This window comes from Danio rerio, chromosome 13, assembly GCF_049306965.1.
Source record: "Danio rerio strain Tuebingen ecotype United States chromosome 13, GRCz12tu, whole genome shotgun sequence".
Taxonomy (NCBI): Eukaryota; Metazoa; Chordata; class Actinopteri; order Cypriniformes; family Danionidae; genus Danio; species Danio rerio.
In genome coordinates this window covers 45,239,802-45,257,333 of record NC_133188.1, presented here as the reverse complement: position 1 = coordinate 45,257,333, position 17,532 = coordinate 45,239,802, and the positions used below count along the sequence as shown (strand labels likewise).

Genomic DNA, 17,532 nt, shown 5'->3' with positions numbered 1-17,532 from the left:
GTGCATGAAGAGTAATTGTTTTTTTAGAAGAAAGAAGCAATTTTGAACTGCATGCAAACAGGTCCTCAGTAACTCTTAATAAGTCTTATTTTATGCACAAACCTTCACAGGTCGGTAACACATTTGAATAATGCAGGTCTATGGTCTTCAGAGTCTGCTCATAACCAAATTATGAAGATGCTGTGTTCTGTGCTGTGAAAGTAAATCCACTCTGCATGCACTTCCAAAAGATAAGGTGATCACTTGGTGCTTTTTAGAAGTATGACAGTTAAATTTTAAGTCAACTTAAATATAAATTTGTAATTAAGGATGATGAATTACCATTGTGAAATTTTAAATTAAATGATACATATTTTTCAGAAATAAAATAGTAATATTTTATTTGTATTTTTTTAATTTTGAAATTGTATTTATTTTTTATTTTATTGTTGTATTTTATTGCATTGTTTCATTTATTAATTTTATTCTATTTTTATTATTTTATTTATTTATTATTTCATTTTATTTTATTTTTTATATTTTATTTTATGCTTTTTTATTTTTTATTTTTATTTATTCTTTTTTATTTTTATTTTTTTTTATTTATTTTATAACTTTTTATTATTGTATTTTTATTTTATTATTTATTTATTATTTATGTATTTATTTATTTTATTAATACTTTTTTTATTTAGTTTTATTTCTAAAAACTATACAAATTCCAGCCTGATCTCACAAGGAACCTATTTAATGATTTGTCAGTTCATAGTGGCTAGTTCCTCCAAATCTTTTAAAATCTTTAAAAGGAGGCAGGGCACCAAACTCCATCCCTAAATCGTCATTAGGGGACAAGCAAATTGTACAAAATTGTATAATGGGATTGTACAAATTTATATGAATTAGTCATTAAACCCAAAACGTATGAATTGCTGTGAGATAGATTTAGGAAACTCAGTCATAATTTACTTATCCTTGACTTGTTACATACAAGTCATAGTTTACTTGTTATGCACAAAACACTGTTTGAAAAAATTTGTAAACCTGTAACCTTTGACTTCCATAGTAGGAAAGACAAAAGTAGTCAATGTTTACAGGTTTTCAACATTTTTCAAAATATCTTCTTTTCTTTTTTAACAGAGCAAAAAAAAACTTAAACTGGTTTAGAACAATTACAGAGTAAGTAAATGATGACAAAACTTTATTTTTGGGTGAAATATTCCTTTAATATCTTCCAAACATTTAAGTTAAAACCTTTTATTCTCTTCAGTGGTTTTGAGCGCTGAAGGGATTTCAGCTTCCAACAGAATTAGAGAGTTCTGGCTGGCATAATTAGCAGGTCACAGTGTGTTGCCTCTCACAATCAGCATGCTGGGATTAACCAGCACCTGTTAATAACCAGAGGATTTTACCGTATGTAAATCTAATCCTGAAATGTGCCTGAGAATTTCCCAGTGCATTTTTACATTGTTGCTTCTGCCAGATATTAAATGTTTGAAAGTTTTTTACTTTGGCAACAACAACAACAAAAAATCCTTGTAATGCTGTGGGGGAGAACAGCACAATTCTTGTTTCACTGGCTTTTTCTAGATTTAAATGAAGCTTTATACACTATAAAAATCTTTCAAGCAGTACTTCATAAAAAAATTGTATCTTTCATTTCAGATTAATAAAATTTGTTTTATTTTTCAATTACTATATTTTAAGTTCAAAACATTGTTAAATATAAATGTTTTTGATCAAGAGCTTAACTAAGAAACTGACCATTGCAACATTTTAAGGTTACTCACATAGGCCCGTGCATGCGTGTTAAACAGAAGCTCAATATGCTTTGTTTATTAATGGACTTAAAAAAATATTGTTTAAGGCAAATGATTTATTTTTCATTGGCTCAAGTGATCAAATTTAGATGTGAAACCATTACCCTAATATTTTTTCATTGGAGTAATTAACATTTTATGGGAATTTTTGTTTTGATTAAAGCCATATCTTCTTGTTTAAATTAATTTACTTTTTTTTTTCATTGAGAGAAATATGCTTTGTACCAGGTTATCTAAATTTGTAATAGAAAATATTGTTTAAGGCAAATTATTTTTTTATTATTAGGTCAAATGATAAAATTGATGTAAACCATTACCCTTTTTTTTTAATTAGATGAATGAAAGCTTTTTTTTCAGTGTAGCATGCAGCACATTGTGTTATTTTTCAAGTATTTCAAGCTTTTGTACAATTTCGAGTTCTTATCCTGCATTTCTGATAAAAATATGAAATAATCCGTCATATTAAAAATAATTTTCAGATATGTTTGCTGAATTTAACCCCAGAAATAACTGTGAGATTAAAGAGTTATCACCTTTTTATTTTTCATCGCATAGCAGAATTAGACTTTCACTTAACTTATGTTAATAACGTGTATTAATAATAGTAATAATATTGATAATAATAATAATAATAAAAATTATAGTAAATTGATACAAAATAGCATTTACAACAGTACAGTAAATTAACGCAAAATACGTAGCAAAATACGTTTATTTAATTTTAATTAATTTTAATTTTATGTAATTTTATTTAATTAAAATATTTTTTTTATTTTATATATTTTTTATTTTATTTTTATTAAATTAAATTAATACAAAATAACTTTTACAACAATACTGTAAATTAATTAAAAAAATAAGTAGCAAAATAAAAGTTATTTTATTTTATTTTATTTATTCTCACAGCATCAATGCTTAGTAAGTTATGACCGAAAATAACTAATGACTTGCTATTAGAGATTTCAGATATACAAATTCTCATTTACAAGGGATTTCTTTTGATGTAATTTTTATTTCCAATATAAAGTATTTTTTTTTTTATTATTCAATCAAATATTAAAATGCTTCAACACCAGTTGACAAGGGCAATTATTGTCACAGTTCACTTGTTTTTCTTCTTCACTTTAGTTGTTTTTCCTTCTTTTACTGACAAAGTACAGTTCACTCAGAAGTTGACACTGTGTGTGTCTGTTTTTTTTTATATTCTCTCCTCTTCTTTTTTCTTTCTTGGCTCAAATCATGAACCACCCATCCTCACTCACCTTTTTTCTCCCACAGGGAGTGTTTCTGCTTCAGAAAATGGATGGAACTCTGAGTTTTCTATCTCTCCTAATGTTATAACTCACATCCCACATCTATCCATTCATCCGTCCATCCATCACCTGTCGGCTCTTTTCATTACCCACCCTGCTCTTGCCGTTTCCACCATGCTTTCTCTCAGATAAGAGGGTACGAGCCAGCTGACATGGAAACTGTTATCAGAAGCCTGACTTTTATATCGCGACCACCAGGGATTCTCCATAACGTGGACTTGCCCTGGGTAACAAAATCAGCTATTTTGCCCCCGCAGAGGTCTATGTTTTTTTACTTTTTTCACCTGCTGTTTCAGGTTGTGTGATCCAGTCACATGACAGCTACAGTATTAAAGTATCTGCCGAAAACCTTCTGCACCGAGCTCCGAGCTTGATCAGATCAATTTAAAACTCATTACGGAATTTTAATGCAAGGGTAAACGCTGAACTACTAATAACAATATGCTTTAGACTCTCAGTGTGAAATTCCATTGTAGATTGTTGCCAAGGGTTACAGACTTCTTCAACTTGTGGAGAAAGAGAGAGATAGAGAGAGAGAATGAGAGAGGGAAAATAAAATGTGCTCTGAAATCCATGCAGTGAAAAAAGCATTTAAAAGCTTTTGAAAGAATGGAAGAAGCAGAATTAGAGACGTCATGTTCTTTTAAGTTTTTTAGGTGATATGGAAAAATAATTTCTGTTTTTTCCCATATATTGATTATTAATTATGTATATTTTGATTTACAGTTAAGTCCATAAATTGTAACATTTTTGTTTCTATACACCAACACAATGGATTTAAAATAAAACGAACAAAATGTGCTTTAACTGCACACTGTCAGCTTAAATTTGAAGGTATTTACATTGTTATGTTGGTTAAATGTCTCATGTAGATATCATGTATTTATCTCTCTCTAGATGCGGTCACACTAGAGTTTGATAATGCGAAATTCTGTCGTGCGGCGCTGCAAAAAGAGGGCGGGATTCAACAAGATTGGACATTTCAAAAAGCGAGCATTTGGTCCATGTTTTAAATTTCTGTACAGAGAGGTCGTGCTTTGCTCCTCGATTGGTCTCCCGCAGTCAAGTGATGCTATTTTACAGGTCAGAGTTCACCAAGCTTGAACTTTGCACCGCAGCGACCTGCGAAACTTGACGCATGACCTTGCGTTTCCGATCTGACACATTTGCGAGGCTTTAATTCTGATCAGGTGGAATCAACCCTGCAAATTGGCTCTACTGATGGATTTCTGTCCTGATTGGTCCACCAAAAGATTGGCTTGTGGATATAAGACGAAGCTGGGATCATTGGAGCGTGGAGGCTTGGAGCAAGAACCCCTTCTGCTGACTTGTTATTGGGGTTATTGTTCTTTATGTGGTTAAATTGTTGATAATGTCTGGGAAGACCTTTACTTCTCTTGTGAGAGGATTTGTTTAGCCAAATCCTGTGAGTTAACACCTAATCTGTCAAAGATTCTTTTCTTTATCTTTGTGGCAAAAAGACTGATTTATTGTTTGTTCAGTTCATTGTTAATTTATTGGAAGCTGTAGGCAGGTGGTTTCCATTTTCTTTCATCTAAGTTTTCTCCTGTGTAAGAGAAGAAAGGGAGTTAGTGTATTGTTATGTGATTTGTTTTCTTTTATTTAGTAGTTTAGTTAGATTGATATATTGAATTTAGGATGTTTCGTTTGTTATGTTGGACTTGACCCCTCCTTTTGACTTGTTTGCCTTATGTTAAATAAATGGGTCACACTTTACAATAAGGTTCATTAGTTAATGTTAAGTAATGCATTTAATAATATGAACAAACAATGAACAATACATTTACTACAGTATTTATTCATGTTAGTAAACGTTAGTTAATGGAAATACAGTAGTTCATTGCATGGACTTGAATGTTAATTTTGCATTAGTAAATGTTCAATTATGATTAATAAATGCTGTACATGTGTTGTTCATGATTAGTTCATGTTAGTAAATGCGCTAACTAACGAACCTTATTGTAAAGTGTTACCAATAAATGTATACTTCTTTTTTTATGCTAAGCTTGTTGCTTTTGTGAGTCAGTAAAAGGGAAAATCTTTACCCAAACCTCTACCACTTCCTTTATTACTCCTTCCCAACCCTAGACTGAGGAGGATGTAATAACATCCAAATCTGGTAAAGGCTGTAGAACTTACAACAGTTTGCATATGTGCCTTCTACTTGTTAAGGGTCCAATTGTACAGAATAATATTCGTAAACCAAACTTTCACCTTTTAACACTTGGCTAAAAATCCTTTCCAGTCATTTACAGCCTGAAGTCTGGAATGCATAGACATCACCAGACGCTGGGTTTCATTCCTGGTGCTGCTCTGCCAGGCCTCTAAAGCAACTTTCTTCAGTTCTTGCTTGTTCTTGGGATAATTTTTCCTTCGGTTTTGTCTTCAGCTAGAGAAATGCAAGCTTAATCTGATTCAAGTCAGGGGATTGACTTGGCAATTGCATAATATTTAACTTCTTTCCCCTCAAAAACTCATACACCACAGTTGTTTCTGTGGTCTTCTGGATTTTTTGGTGTTGCTGAGCTCACTGGCGCGGTCTTTCTTTTTAAGAATGTTCCAAACAGTTGTTTTGGCCACACGTAATGTTTTTGCTGTCTCTCTGATGTGTTTGTTTGTTTGTTTTTTTACCCTAATGATGGCTTGCTTGACTGATAGTGACATCTCTTTGGATCTCATCTTGAGAGTTGACAGTAAAAGATTCCAAATTCAAATAGCACACTTGAAATGACCTTTGGACCTTGTATCTGCTCAATGTAATTGGGATAATGAGAGAATAACACACACCTGGCCATGGAATAGTTTAGAAGCCAATTGTCCAATTACTTTTAGGACCCTTAACAAGTGGGAGGCACATATGCAAACTGTTGTAATTCCTACAACATTCATCTGATTTGGCTGTAAATACCCTCCAATTAAAGCTGACAGTCTACAGGTAAAGCACATCTTGTTTGTTTCATTTCAAAGCCATTGTGTTGGTGTATAAAGCCAAAAATGTTAGAATTGTGTAGTTGTCCAAGTATTTATGGACCTAACTGTAAAATAGTATCCCAACAAAGCCTGAAGCCTCAAAAAATTTGAATGCTCATTAACTTAAAAAAATAGTTTATTAACAACAACAACAACAAAATGATTACACATGTGGCTTTAAAATTTCACAACTTGCTTAAATGAATTAAAAACTAAAATGTAAGAAAGACAAATAATGTAGCTGAAAGACAAGTATGAGTTATAAAACACCTGGTATTACACTACAGTAATGTGTTAGTATAGTGGAGGGCCTTCTTTTGCTGCTAACAGCATTAGTTTGTCTTGGGAATGGCAGATACAAGTTCTGCACAGTGGCCGGAGGGATTTTCAACTATTCGTTTTGCAGAATAATAGCCAGTTCACTACATGATGCTGGTGGAGGAAAACGTTTCCTGACTCGCTCCTCCAAAACATCTCAAAGTGACTCAATAATGTTTAGTTCTGGTGACTGTGCAGGCCATGGGAGATCTTCAACTTCACTTTCATGTTCATCAAACCACTCTGTCACCTGTCCTATTGTGTGTATTGGTGTATTACCATATTCTTTAATTCATTTTTTTTCCTTTGGCTTAGTCTCTGATTTATCAGACATTGTCACAGCGGTATTAACCGCCAACTATTCCAGCAGCATATATATATATATATATATTTTTACGCAGTGGATGCCCTTCCAGCCACAACCCAGTACTGGGAAACACTCTCGCATTCACACACACTCATACACTACGGCCAATTTAGTTCATTCAATTCACCTATAACGCATGTCTTTGGACTGTGGGGGAAAAGGAGCTCCCACAAACATGGAAAGAACATGCAAACTCTACGAAGAAATACCAACTGGCCCAGCCAGGAATCAACCCAGCAACCTTCATGCTGTGAGGCAACAGTACTAACCACTGAGCTGCATTATCCATATTTATATTGTTTTTCAATATACTATGAATTCGGACATACTGCTCAGCTCGAATACTGTTTTTGACATACTATATAGTATAGAAGTGTGCGATTTCAGACGCAGCCATTGAATAGGATTACTTGCTTAAATATTTATGTTCAAGCATAACTGACTGTGTTTAAACCTGCCAAGATACACATTTTTTTGCATATTTTTAGTATGTATTTGTCCTTTTAAGTGCATACCCAAAGCACAATATAGCTTTTAGTTGTGTGTGTTTCACTCCTCTTCAGTTTAACCGCACACAATATCTGCCGCAATTTTTTCTATGGCTTAAGATTGTTAAAGTAAAGATTATGTCATACGAATTTGGATCTGACACTCTGAAACCAGTCATTTATTCATTAATTTTCCTTCGGCTTATTCTATATTTTAGAGGTCGCAACAGCGGAATGAACCACCAACTATTCCGGCATATGCTTTACGCAGCAAATGCCCAGCTGCAACCCAGTACTAGGAAACTGGGAAGTTTAAATCACCCGTAGTGCATGTCTTAGGACTGTGGGGGAACCCAGAAGAAACCTAGGCCAACACAGGGAGAACATGCTAACTCCATACAGAAATGCCAACTGACCGGGACTCGAACCAGCGACCTTCTTGCTGTGAGGTGACAGTGCTAACCACTGAGCCACCATGCCGCTCAGCTGACTAAATGCCTAAGATTCAAAATGAAGTATATGATGTTGTACTTGACATGATGTGTATTTAAATTCATAACTGTTTGTACATGTTGGTCTGGAATATGCTAATATGCAGTACAATAACTTTGCTTGATTTTCTTCTTCTGTATATTCAGAGAAAGACATACACGAGCAAGGTTTATTTCATGCTTGATGGCTCCATGGAGTAATGCTTCTGTGTAAGAGCAGTTTGATAATTTGGTTTGTGTATGCTTTCCTGTGGCTGATGGAACAGTAGGAGGTCAGACGTATGTGATTTTTCCACACGCTTGTGAAAATGAAAGCTTCTCTGCTCCTGTTCGCTGAAATGAAGCACAGCAATCCATAAACTCCTGCTGTATCACATGTCTGTCAGAAATATCATATGCAGTTGGTTCTATCTATCTATCTATCTATCTATCTATCTATCTATCTATCTATCTATCTATCTATCTATCTATCTATCTATCTATCTATCTATCTATCTGTCTGTCTGTCTGTCTGTCTGTCTGTCTGTCTGTCTGTCTGTCTGTCTGTCTGTCTGTCTGTCTGTGTCTGTCTGTCTGTCTGTCTGTCTGTCTGTCTATATTTTTTATATTTTTATCCATCCAACCATCCATCCATTATTCTACCGTTCCATCCATCCATTCATCCACCTATCAATTTGTCTGTTGTTTGTGTGTTGTTCAGTCCGTATGTTCTCCATCCATCCATCCATAATCCATCCATCCATCCATCAATTGCTAATTTGTTCAGTCCAAATGTTGTCTCATCCGTCCCTTCATCCATCTGACCACCCATCCACCCACTCATCCATCCACCCATTCAGCAGTCCATATGTTGTCCTATCATTCTATACACCCAATCGATCCATCCTAATTTCCATCCATCAATTTTTTTATCATTCATCATATTTATTCTTCTGCCATCCATCCATCCATGCATCCATCCATCCATCCATCCATCCATCCATCCATCAATCAATCCATTCTTCCATATATTCTATTGTTCTGTAATTGTTCATTCCATTCCTTTCCATCATTTTTTCCATCCATCCATCCATCCATCCATCCATTCTTCCATTGTTCTATCATTGTTCATCTGTTAATTGTCCATATTTTTTCCATCCATCCATCTACCCACCTATACAAATTTTAAATATATAGTTACATCCATCTGTCTTTTTGTTCATTCGTTTTTGGCTCCAAATTCTCTAAAGTATCTCTAAACATCCATTAAAAATTCAATTTCCACTCTTTGTTTACTAGAAAAACGAAGTATTGATTTTCTATCCTGAATACATAATGCCATTTACCTCCAGAATTTAGTCAGAAAATGACTACTAATTCTGGCTGAGCAGTATTTCATGTATCTGCCAACACAATTTGAAGAATCACTCATTTAGCAAGAGGTTTGCATGAATGAATTTATTTTTGTGTTATTTGTCTCTATTGCTGATTCAGTCAAATCAGTCCTGTACAGGTGTGTTTTCTGAACAGCCAGAAACTACTGTTTGTCAACAGTATCATTGTTTGTGATCTCTTTGTTCTGAATCCAGAAGATATTTCGAAGTTAAAATAGTCTCGATGCCATCTGGGACTTTTCTTTCACATTTTCTTCAGTAATACTATTAAAATTTACTCAAGGGCTTGTAGGCCCGTCAGGCAGGATTATGCTTTAATATTGGTGCCTCAAGGGTTTTCAGCTTTCCAGTATTTTATTTCTTCACAGGAACACTCTTACTTTACAGGCTCATTTTAAAGCTTCCCTATAGAGTTGAGTTTTACCGTTTTTGAAACCATTCAGCCAATCTCTGGGTCTGGCAGAAGCACTTTTAGCTTAGCTTAGGCTAGATCATTGAAATGGATTAGACCATTAGCATCTCTCTCAAAAATGACCAAATGAGTTGAGATAATTTTTCTTTTCAAAACTTGACTTTGTGTTCTTACATTGTGTAATAAGACCGACTTAGAGCTGCTATTGACTTGGCTGATACTACATATTGTCACTGGCCTATAGGGGTGTCAAAATTAATTGTTTCTTCAGTGTACCGCAATGCAGAAGCGGACAATTCGGTATCAGTTCAGTAATAATCCAAACCAGTTATTATGTACTCATGTCATTTATCTCATTTGTTCTATGTCTCTGTCATCTATGTCTCATCTATCCATCCATCCATCCATCCATCCATAGTTCTTTTATTTAGTTCATATATTGTCCTATCATCCTGTACACCCAAACCATCCATCCTAATTTCCATCCATCCATCCATCCAACCAAATGTCCATCCCTCAATCATTTTATCATTCATCAATTTTATTGTTCAGTCATCCATCTATCAGTCCATCATTCAATTCACCCTTACATATATTCCATTGTTCTGTTATTTTTCATTCCATTCATCCAGCTGGCTATCATTTTTTCTATCCATCCATCCATCCATCCATCCATCCATCCATCCATCCTTCTATTATTTAGTCCATATGTTGTCCTATCTTTCTATACACCTAATCCACCCTCATTTTCAGTCATCTGTCCGTCCATCCATCCATCCATCCATCCATCCATCCATCCATCCATCCATCCATCCATCCATCCATCCATCCATCATTCAGTTCATCCAGCCTTAATATCATCCATCTGTCTGGCAATCTGTCCATCCATCTATTCATCGTTCAGTCCATATGTTGTCCTGTAATTTTGTACACTCAATACATCCTCCCTAATTCTCACCATCCATCCATCCATGCATACATCTATCATCTTTTTCTTTTATTCTTTCCATCTATCCATTTGTCATTTGTTCTTTCAATTCATGCATCTATTGGTTTTTCTAATGTTTTCCCATCCATCCATCCATCCATTCATTTGTCATTTGTTCTTTCTATTCATTCATCTATCTGTTTTTCTACCATTTTCCCATCCATCCATCCATCCATCATTTAGTTCATCCAGCATTCATTTCATCCATCTGTCTGGTCCGTCCATCCTATTTATCGTTCAGTCCATATGTTGTCCTATAATTTTGTACACTCAATACATCCTCCCTAATTCTCACCGTCCATCCATCCATTCATATATCCATCATCTCTTTTTCTATCTTTCTTTCTTTCCATCCATCCATCCATCAATTTGTCATTTGTTCTTTCAATTCATTCATCTATCTGTTTTTCTATCATTTTCCCATCCATCCATCCATCCATCCATCCATCCATCCATTTGTCATTTGTTCTTTCTATTCATTCATCTATCTGTGTTTCTATCATTTTCACATCCATCCATCCGTGTTATATTACTCTATTTTATTCATCATCAGGCAGCATGATACTTGTAATTTGAGAGCTTTAGCAGTTTACAGACATTCAGTATTTTATTACCTTAAAAGTGTTGTAAGTGAAAGTCCTCTCGCTAACCAAAACCTGTCCTCCACAGGCATGTCAACAATCCAGACTGCTGGTAATGACTGACAGGAAGCAAGAGCCCCAGAGACTCCTGATTGGCTAAACAATAGGATCCTGTGGTCATATTGTTTGTTTGCTGTTTACGGAGCCTCGGGCTGTCGCAGACAGGAGGGTTTTCTCAGGACACCTACTTCAGTGATGTCTGTCAGGTTAGTTGGGACCATGTCTGTCTACTACTATATAAAACATCACTCACAGCACATTTAAAAACACACAGTGTCTACTGAACTATTCAGGTGCTGTGCTTATTGATCATAAGCTGTGGTTTGGGTGGAAGGATTTTACCCCTCACTCAATACATATAGACATGTAATTAGCTAAAAATAAACGTGCACTGACTGGTTCATTAAACATATAATGCATTAACAATGAGCAAAAGATTTGTTAGCATTTTTATTCATGTTGATCTTGATGTTAATATTGTTTAATTAAAATACAGTTGCTCATTTTTCATTCATGTTAACTCACACTGTAAAAAATGGAGGGTTCCACTCAATTCATTCATGCTGTCGCACAAACATGTATTAGTTTTACCAATTTAAGTTGATTGAACAAAAAACAAACAATTAAGTTGTGCCAAAAAAATCTCAAGAATTGTGTTGTTTAAGCTCATTTAAAATAATTATTTTAAATAAGCAGCTAAACTAATGTTTTGAGGGCAGTTTCATTTAATAATAATGCCTATTAAAATCAAATATTTGTTTTATTTAAATAAAAAAAAACCCAGCTTTAATTAATTTAACACTTCTATTAATTATTTAAATAATTTACATTTCTAACTGGCTTTTCAAAAACGTTTCATCTTTTTTGATTTTGTTTTATGTATTTATGTAGCCGCATTTAATATTTACTAAATACCTAAATTAAATAGCTAAATATTAAGGCAGTATATATATATATATATATATATATATATATATATATATATATATATATATATATATATATATATATATATATATATATAAGCTGCCTTAATATCTAGCCAAAGGAAATTAAATAAAATTTAAAAATAATTAACTATATTAATATCAAATGTTTTTAATATTGAAAAAAATTACAAAAAGAATAGGAGATAATATAAGATACAAGATAAATGCTTTACATGCTCACTAATGCAATTAATTAATGTCAACAAATAAATCAGCATTGTAAAGTGTTTTTGTAATTACTGTCTGAATTAAGTCCATGTATTGTTTAAAACTGTCCATTTTTTTATTGAATTTAATTATTAATTTTAAAATATATATTAAGCAGTGTAAAGTTTCACTGCAGCTTTTACTGGATTTTTAGATTATTTAAAACTACCTTGATTAATTTAAAACTTCTGAAAAAAACATTACAATTTAATTGTTTAATTAGTTTTTGGCTTTTCACCTACTTTTTATCTTTTTAGATTTGCCTTTCACACTGGCTTAATATTTGGCCAATGTCCATGTATTGGCTAAAACAGTCAATTTTTTATTGAATTTAATGAATAATTATAAAATAAATATTAGGCAGTTGCACTGAAAGCTTTTACTGGATTTTTAGATTATTAAAAACAGCTTTGATTCATTTAACAATTCTAAAAAGGTAACACTTAATTGTTTAATTAATTTAGATTTTTAAATTTTTCATCATTATAAATATATTTTGTTTTACTTGTTGCAGTAGATTTATCGGATTTCCTTCATTTTACACTGCCTTAATATTTAGCCAAAACAAAAAATAATAATAATTACATAATAATACACTATTAAACTAAACATTTGTAATATCATAATAATATTTAAGAAAAAGAATGATAAATGCTTTATACATAGTTTTACATGCTCATCAATAATGTCAGCAAATGAATCTGTTTTGTAAAGTGTTTTTGTAATGAACCGTTTGACTGTCTGAATTAATCAAAGGACATGTATTGGCTAAAAATGTCCATCTTTAATTTAATTAATAATTGAAAAATAAATATTAGGCAGGATCACTGATACAGCTTTCACTGGATTTTTAGATGACTAAATACAGCTTTGATTAATTTAACACTCCTAAAAAATGCAATTTCAGCAATAATTTAATTTATTTACATTTCTAATTGCCATGTCATTAACTTTTCATCTTGTTTGATAGATTGTGTTTTGCTTGTTGTGGTAGGTAATGTGATTTCCTGCATTTGACATGGACTTAATATTTGGCCAAAGGAAATAAAAACGGACCTATAACGTCTTAATGATCATGATGAATTTCTAACAGCTTTAGGATCTCACCTGTGATGCTTTAAAATTCAGCTCGTTGGGTTTTAGAGCCACAGTGAACGTATGGACATTTTTCTGAATGTTAAACTTCTAAAGACCTGCGCCCTTTCCAGAATATTAGTATTTTAAGGACAGTTGATTTCCTGATTCACAATCTGAAATGATCTGATGGTGATGTAGCTCTGAGAATCATCGGTTTCCAGTCATCTGAATCATCTCTTTCTCAGTATGAAGCTCTTTTGGGGTTTATTGTGGCGTCAGTGTACAGTTCACTGAACATATAAATCACATTACAGTGCAAATATGAGTTACAGTCATCTGGAGGATTTATGGGATTCTTTATCTGCAGAGTCTTTGGGGAGAAGTCGTGATTATGGGGAAAACAATTCAGTTGAAATGATTTACAGGAATTGTTTCATCCATATAATGAAAATTCTGTCTTTATTTGCTCAGCATGTTGTTTTAAACCGGATAATTATGATGTTCTTTTCTCTGCTGTAAAATTGAGAAAATGTTTTCGGGCTGGTAGAAAAAAAAAAAAAAACAGAGACACCATCATATATTTATAGTAAAACATACACGCATACAATCCAAATGTGGCAGCAGAAAACGAGAATCATCAAACCAGGCAACGTATTTCCAATCTTCTCTTGTCCAATTTTGGTGAGCCTGTGTAAATTGCAGCCTCAGTTTCCTGTTCTTAGCTGACAGGAGTGGCACTCAGTGTGCTCTTCTGCTGTTGTAGCCCATCCGCCTCAAGGTTGAACATGTTGTTCTGTATACCTCGGTTGTAACAAGTGGTTATTTCAGTTACTGTTGCCTTTCTGTCAGCTCAATCCAGTCTGGCCATCCTCCTCTGACCTCAGGCATCAACAAGGCATTTGCGCCCACAGAACTGCCGCTCACTGGGTATTTTCTCTTTATCGGACCATTCTCTGTAAACCCTAGAGATTTTTGTGCATGAAAAAACCAGTAGATCAGCAGTTTCTGAAACACTCAGACCAGCCCATCTGACACCAAAAACCATGCCACATTCAAAGTCACTTAAATCACCTTTCTTCCTCATTCTGATGCTCAGTTTAACTGCAGCAGATTGTCTTGATCATGTCTACATGCACTGAGTTGCTCCCATGTGATTGGCTGATTAGAAATGTGTGTTAACAAGCAGTTGGACAGGTGTACATAATAAAGTGGCCGGTAATTCCCTCCCCCAAATGTACCCCTAAATCTAACCCTCACAGGAAACAATGGACATTTTCACATCCTTAAAATACTCAATTCTGTGTGATTTACGAGGAGTTGTCAAAATGTACTGGTGTTGCTATACCTGTGGGGAAATTTGCATTACAAGGTTCAATCACACACACATTTTTTGAGGACTTTGTCACAGACATAATAATGTTTTATACTGTACAAACACTATACTCGAATCCCCCGACCACAGCCGTATTCCTAAACTCAACCATCTTAAGAAACAATCTGTACTTTCACATTTTCAAAGTACTTCATTCTGTATGATTTATGAGCCGTTTTTAATGGGACCAACACATTTACTGCTACACTACATATTTCTAGGTTTTACTCAATTCTTTCATGTTGTCACAACTCGAATCAATTAAGTTAATTGTATCATTTTTACACATTTAGTTGGTTTGAAAATAAAACAACTAAGTTGTCAATAACCTAAGAATTGTGTTGTTTCAGCTCATTTTAAATAGGTTGTTTGACAAAGCAGCAAGTCATTTTTGTTGAGTGTATACTTGTGGGGAACTTAAATGTGGCCCCTACGACTTAAGAAATACTGTACAAGGAACACACACACACACACACGCACACACACACACACACACACACACACGCACACAAACACACACACACACACACACACTAAATAAATAAAAAGCTAATTTAATTATTGACTTTATTATTCTTTAGATTTTTATAAATTACCCCTTCATTCTTCTGTTTTGTAAATTTAGTTTTGACGTGTAGATTTATAATCTAAATGCAAATGTAAAGTAATAATTAAAGTAATTAATTAAGTAAATTAATCATTTTTTACAATGTAAACAGACATTATTTATTAATTCATTGATTATTTAGTATTTATTCATTCATTTATTCATTTGCAGACACGAAGGTTTTGTCATGGATGAAAAATATCCCTTTATTAATGTATTTTATAATTGTTTAATTTTTTTAAGAAGGTCAAATTTTGACGAGGTCAGAACTTACGGTATTGCTACGTTGTAAAAATGCAGTGTTCCACTCCGGGTTCCTGCATGTTGCTACAACACAAAACGTTTAAGTTAAATAATATATAATTAAGTTAAATAAGCTTTTTGAACAAGCAACAAAAGTCATTTTCCGGTCTATACTTGTGGGGAAATGTGGTCCCTACGATGTGAGAAATACTTTACAGGGAACACAAACACACACACACACACACACTAAAAATAAATAAATAAATAATAATCTAATTATTACCCTTAGTATAATATTAATTTTTAATGAATGAATGAATTATCCCTCCATTGTTTTATTTTCTAAGTTTTTTTTAAATGTGTAGATTTATCATCTAAAGGCACAAAATAATTTAATCATTCTTTTACAATGTAAACAATCATTATTCAATAATTAGTTGGTTATTTAGTATTCATTCGTTCATTTATATATTTGCAGAAAGCACAGAGTTTTGTCATGAATGAAAAATATCCCTTTATTAATATATTTTAAAATTGTTTCATTGTTTGAGGTCAAGTTAAAATTTTGAAATCTAATATTCAAAAACCATTACAAAAAACTAGCAAGTAAAAAGTTGCATTAAACATGAAATTATTTCCAATCTTTTTTTTTTTTACTTTAAAAAACTTGTATGTTATTTTATTTGTATTATTTTGCTATAACACTTATTTCATTTAAATAGAATTAATTAAAAAAAAATTATTATTTACAGTGACTTGTATTCTAGGGCTAACCTACAGCAACATTCAAGGAATTAATGTAGATTTAGTTGATTTATTCCTATATATTGATTAAACTTGCCTTGGATGTCTTGCTTGACACACAGGGGAGTGTTTGGAAAGCCTGATTGAAAATCTAATAAATAGTAGTTTGTTGACGTTAGTGAGCCATAAATTACCTTTAACTGTAAAATACATTGGACTATTGACCTGTGACCTGTGAATGTGGAGGCAGAAGCATGTGGTCGTGACCAGCTTGTGGCAAGAATGAATAGCAGTTTAGCCTGTACACACACACACACACACACACACACACACACACACACACACACACACACACACACACACACACACACACACAAACAGAGCAGGAGTTTAGAGACCAAGGCTGATCTGTCAGGTAGATGGTCAATAAACAGACCAGTAAAGGTCCTGCAGGAGCACAGATCAACTATTTTTTAACATTTCAAGTGGTTATATTGGAAGGAAAACTCTTTACATTTATTTTCAACTACTTTTTTGTTGCAATGATTCCATATAAGAAAAAAAACAACAACAAAAGAAGTTTTAGAACTTTTAGTAGAGATCCATATAAAGATCCATATATTTCATATATTGTTAATAATCTAAAAAAATAATTTCCAACTTAAAGAACTTTATTTTCTAGAATGTCAAATTTACATAGATGTTATTTTCATGACACCATAATGTCGATAAAGAGCTTTTATTTCTAAGAGTGTTGGCTGTTTCATCCATGTTTTTGACATATATATATATATATATATATATATATATATATATATATATATATATATATATATATATATATATATATATATATATATATATATATATATATGTATGTATATATATATATATGTATGTATATATATATATGTATGTATATATATATATATATATATATATATATATATATATATATATATATATATATATATATATATATATATATATATATATATATATATATATTCCTAATCTCCATGCCTTATCTCGGTGGCCTTTATCAGTTGATTCTTTACAATTTGTATAATAGTATTATTATTTATATTAGTAATAATAGTAACATTATTTATATT

The 17,532-nt window shown here is 32.7% G+C and overlaps 1 protein-coding gene across 5 annotated transcripts in view; it reads left to right on the top strand.

The window, feature by feature from the left end:
* The window catches only part of pcdh15a (protocadherin-related 15a), a 759,862-nt gene that overhangs the window by 149,037 nt on the left and 593,293 nt on the right, over positions 1-17,532 (top strand). For all 5 annotated transcript variants that reach the window (XR_012388492.1, XR_012388488.1, XR_012388474.1 and 2 more), the window contains one exon: positions 11,207-11,384. The gene's annotated coding sequence lies outside the window, so the exon portion shown is untranslated. The remainder of the gene's footprint in view (positions 1-11,206; positions 11,385-17,532) is intronic.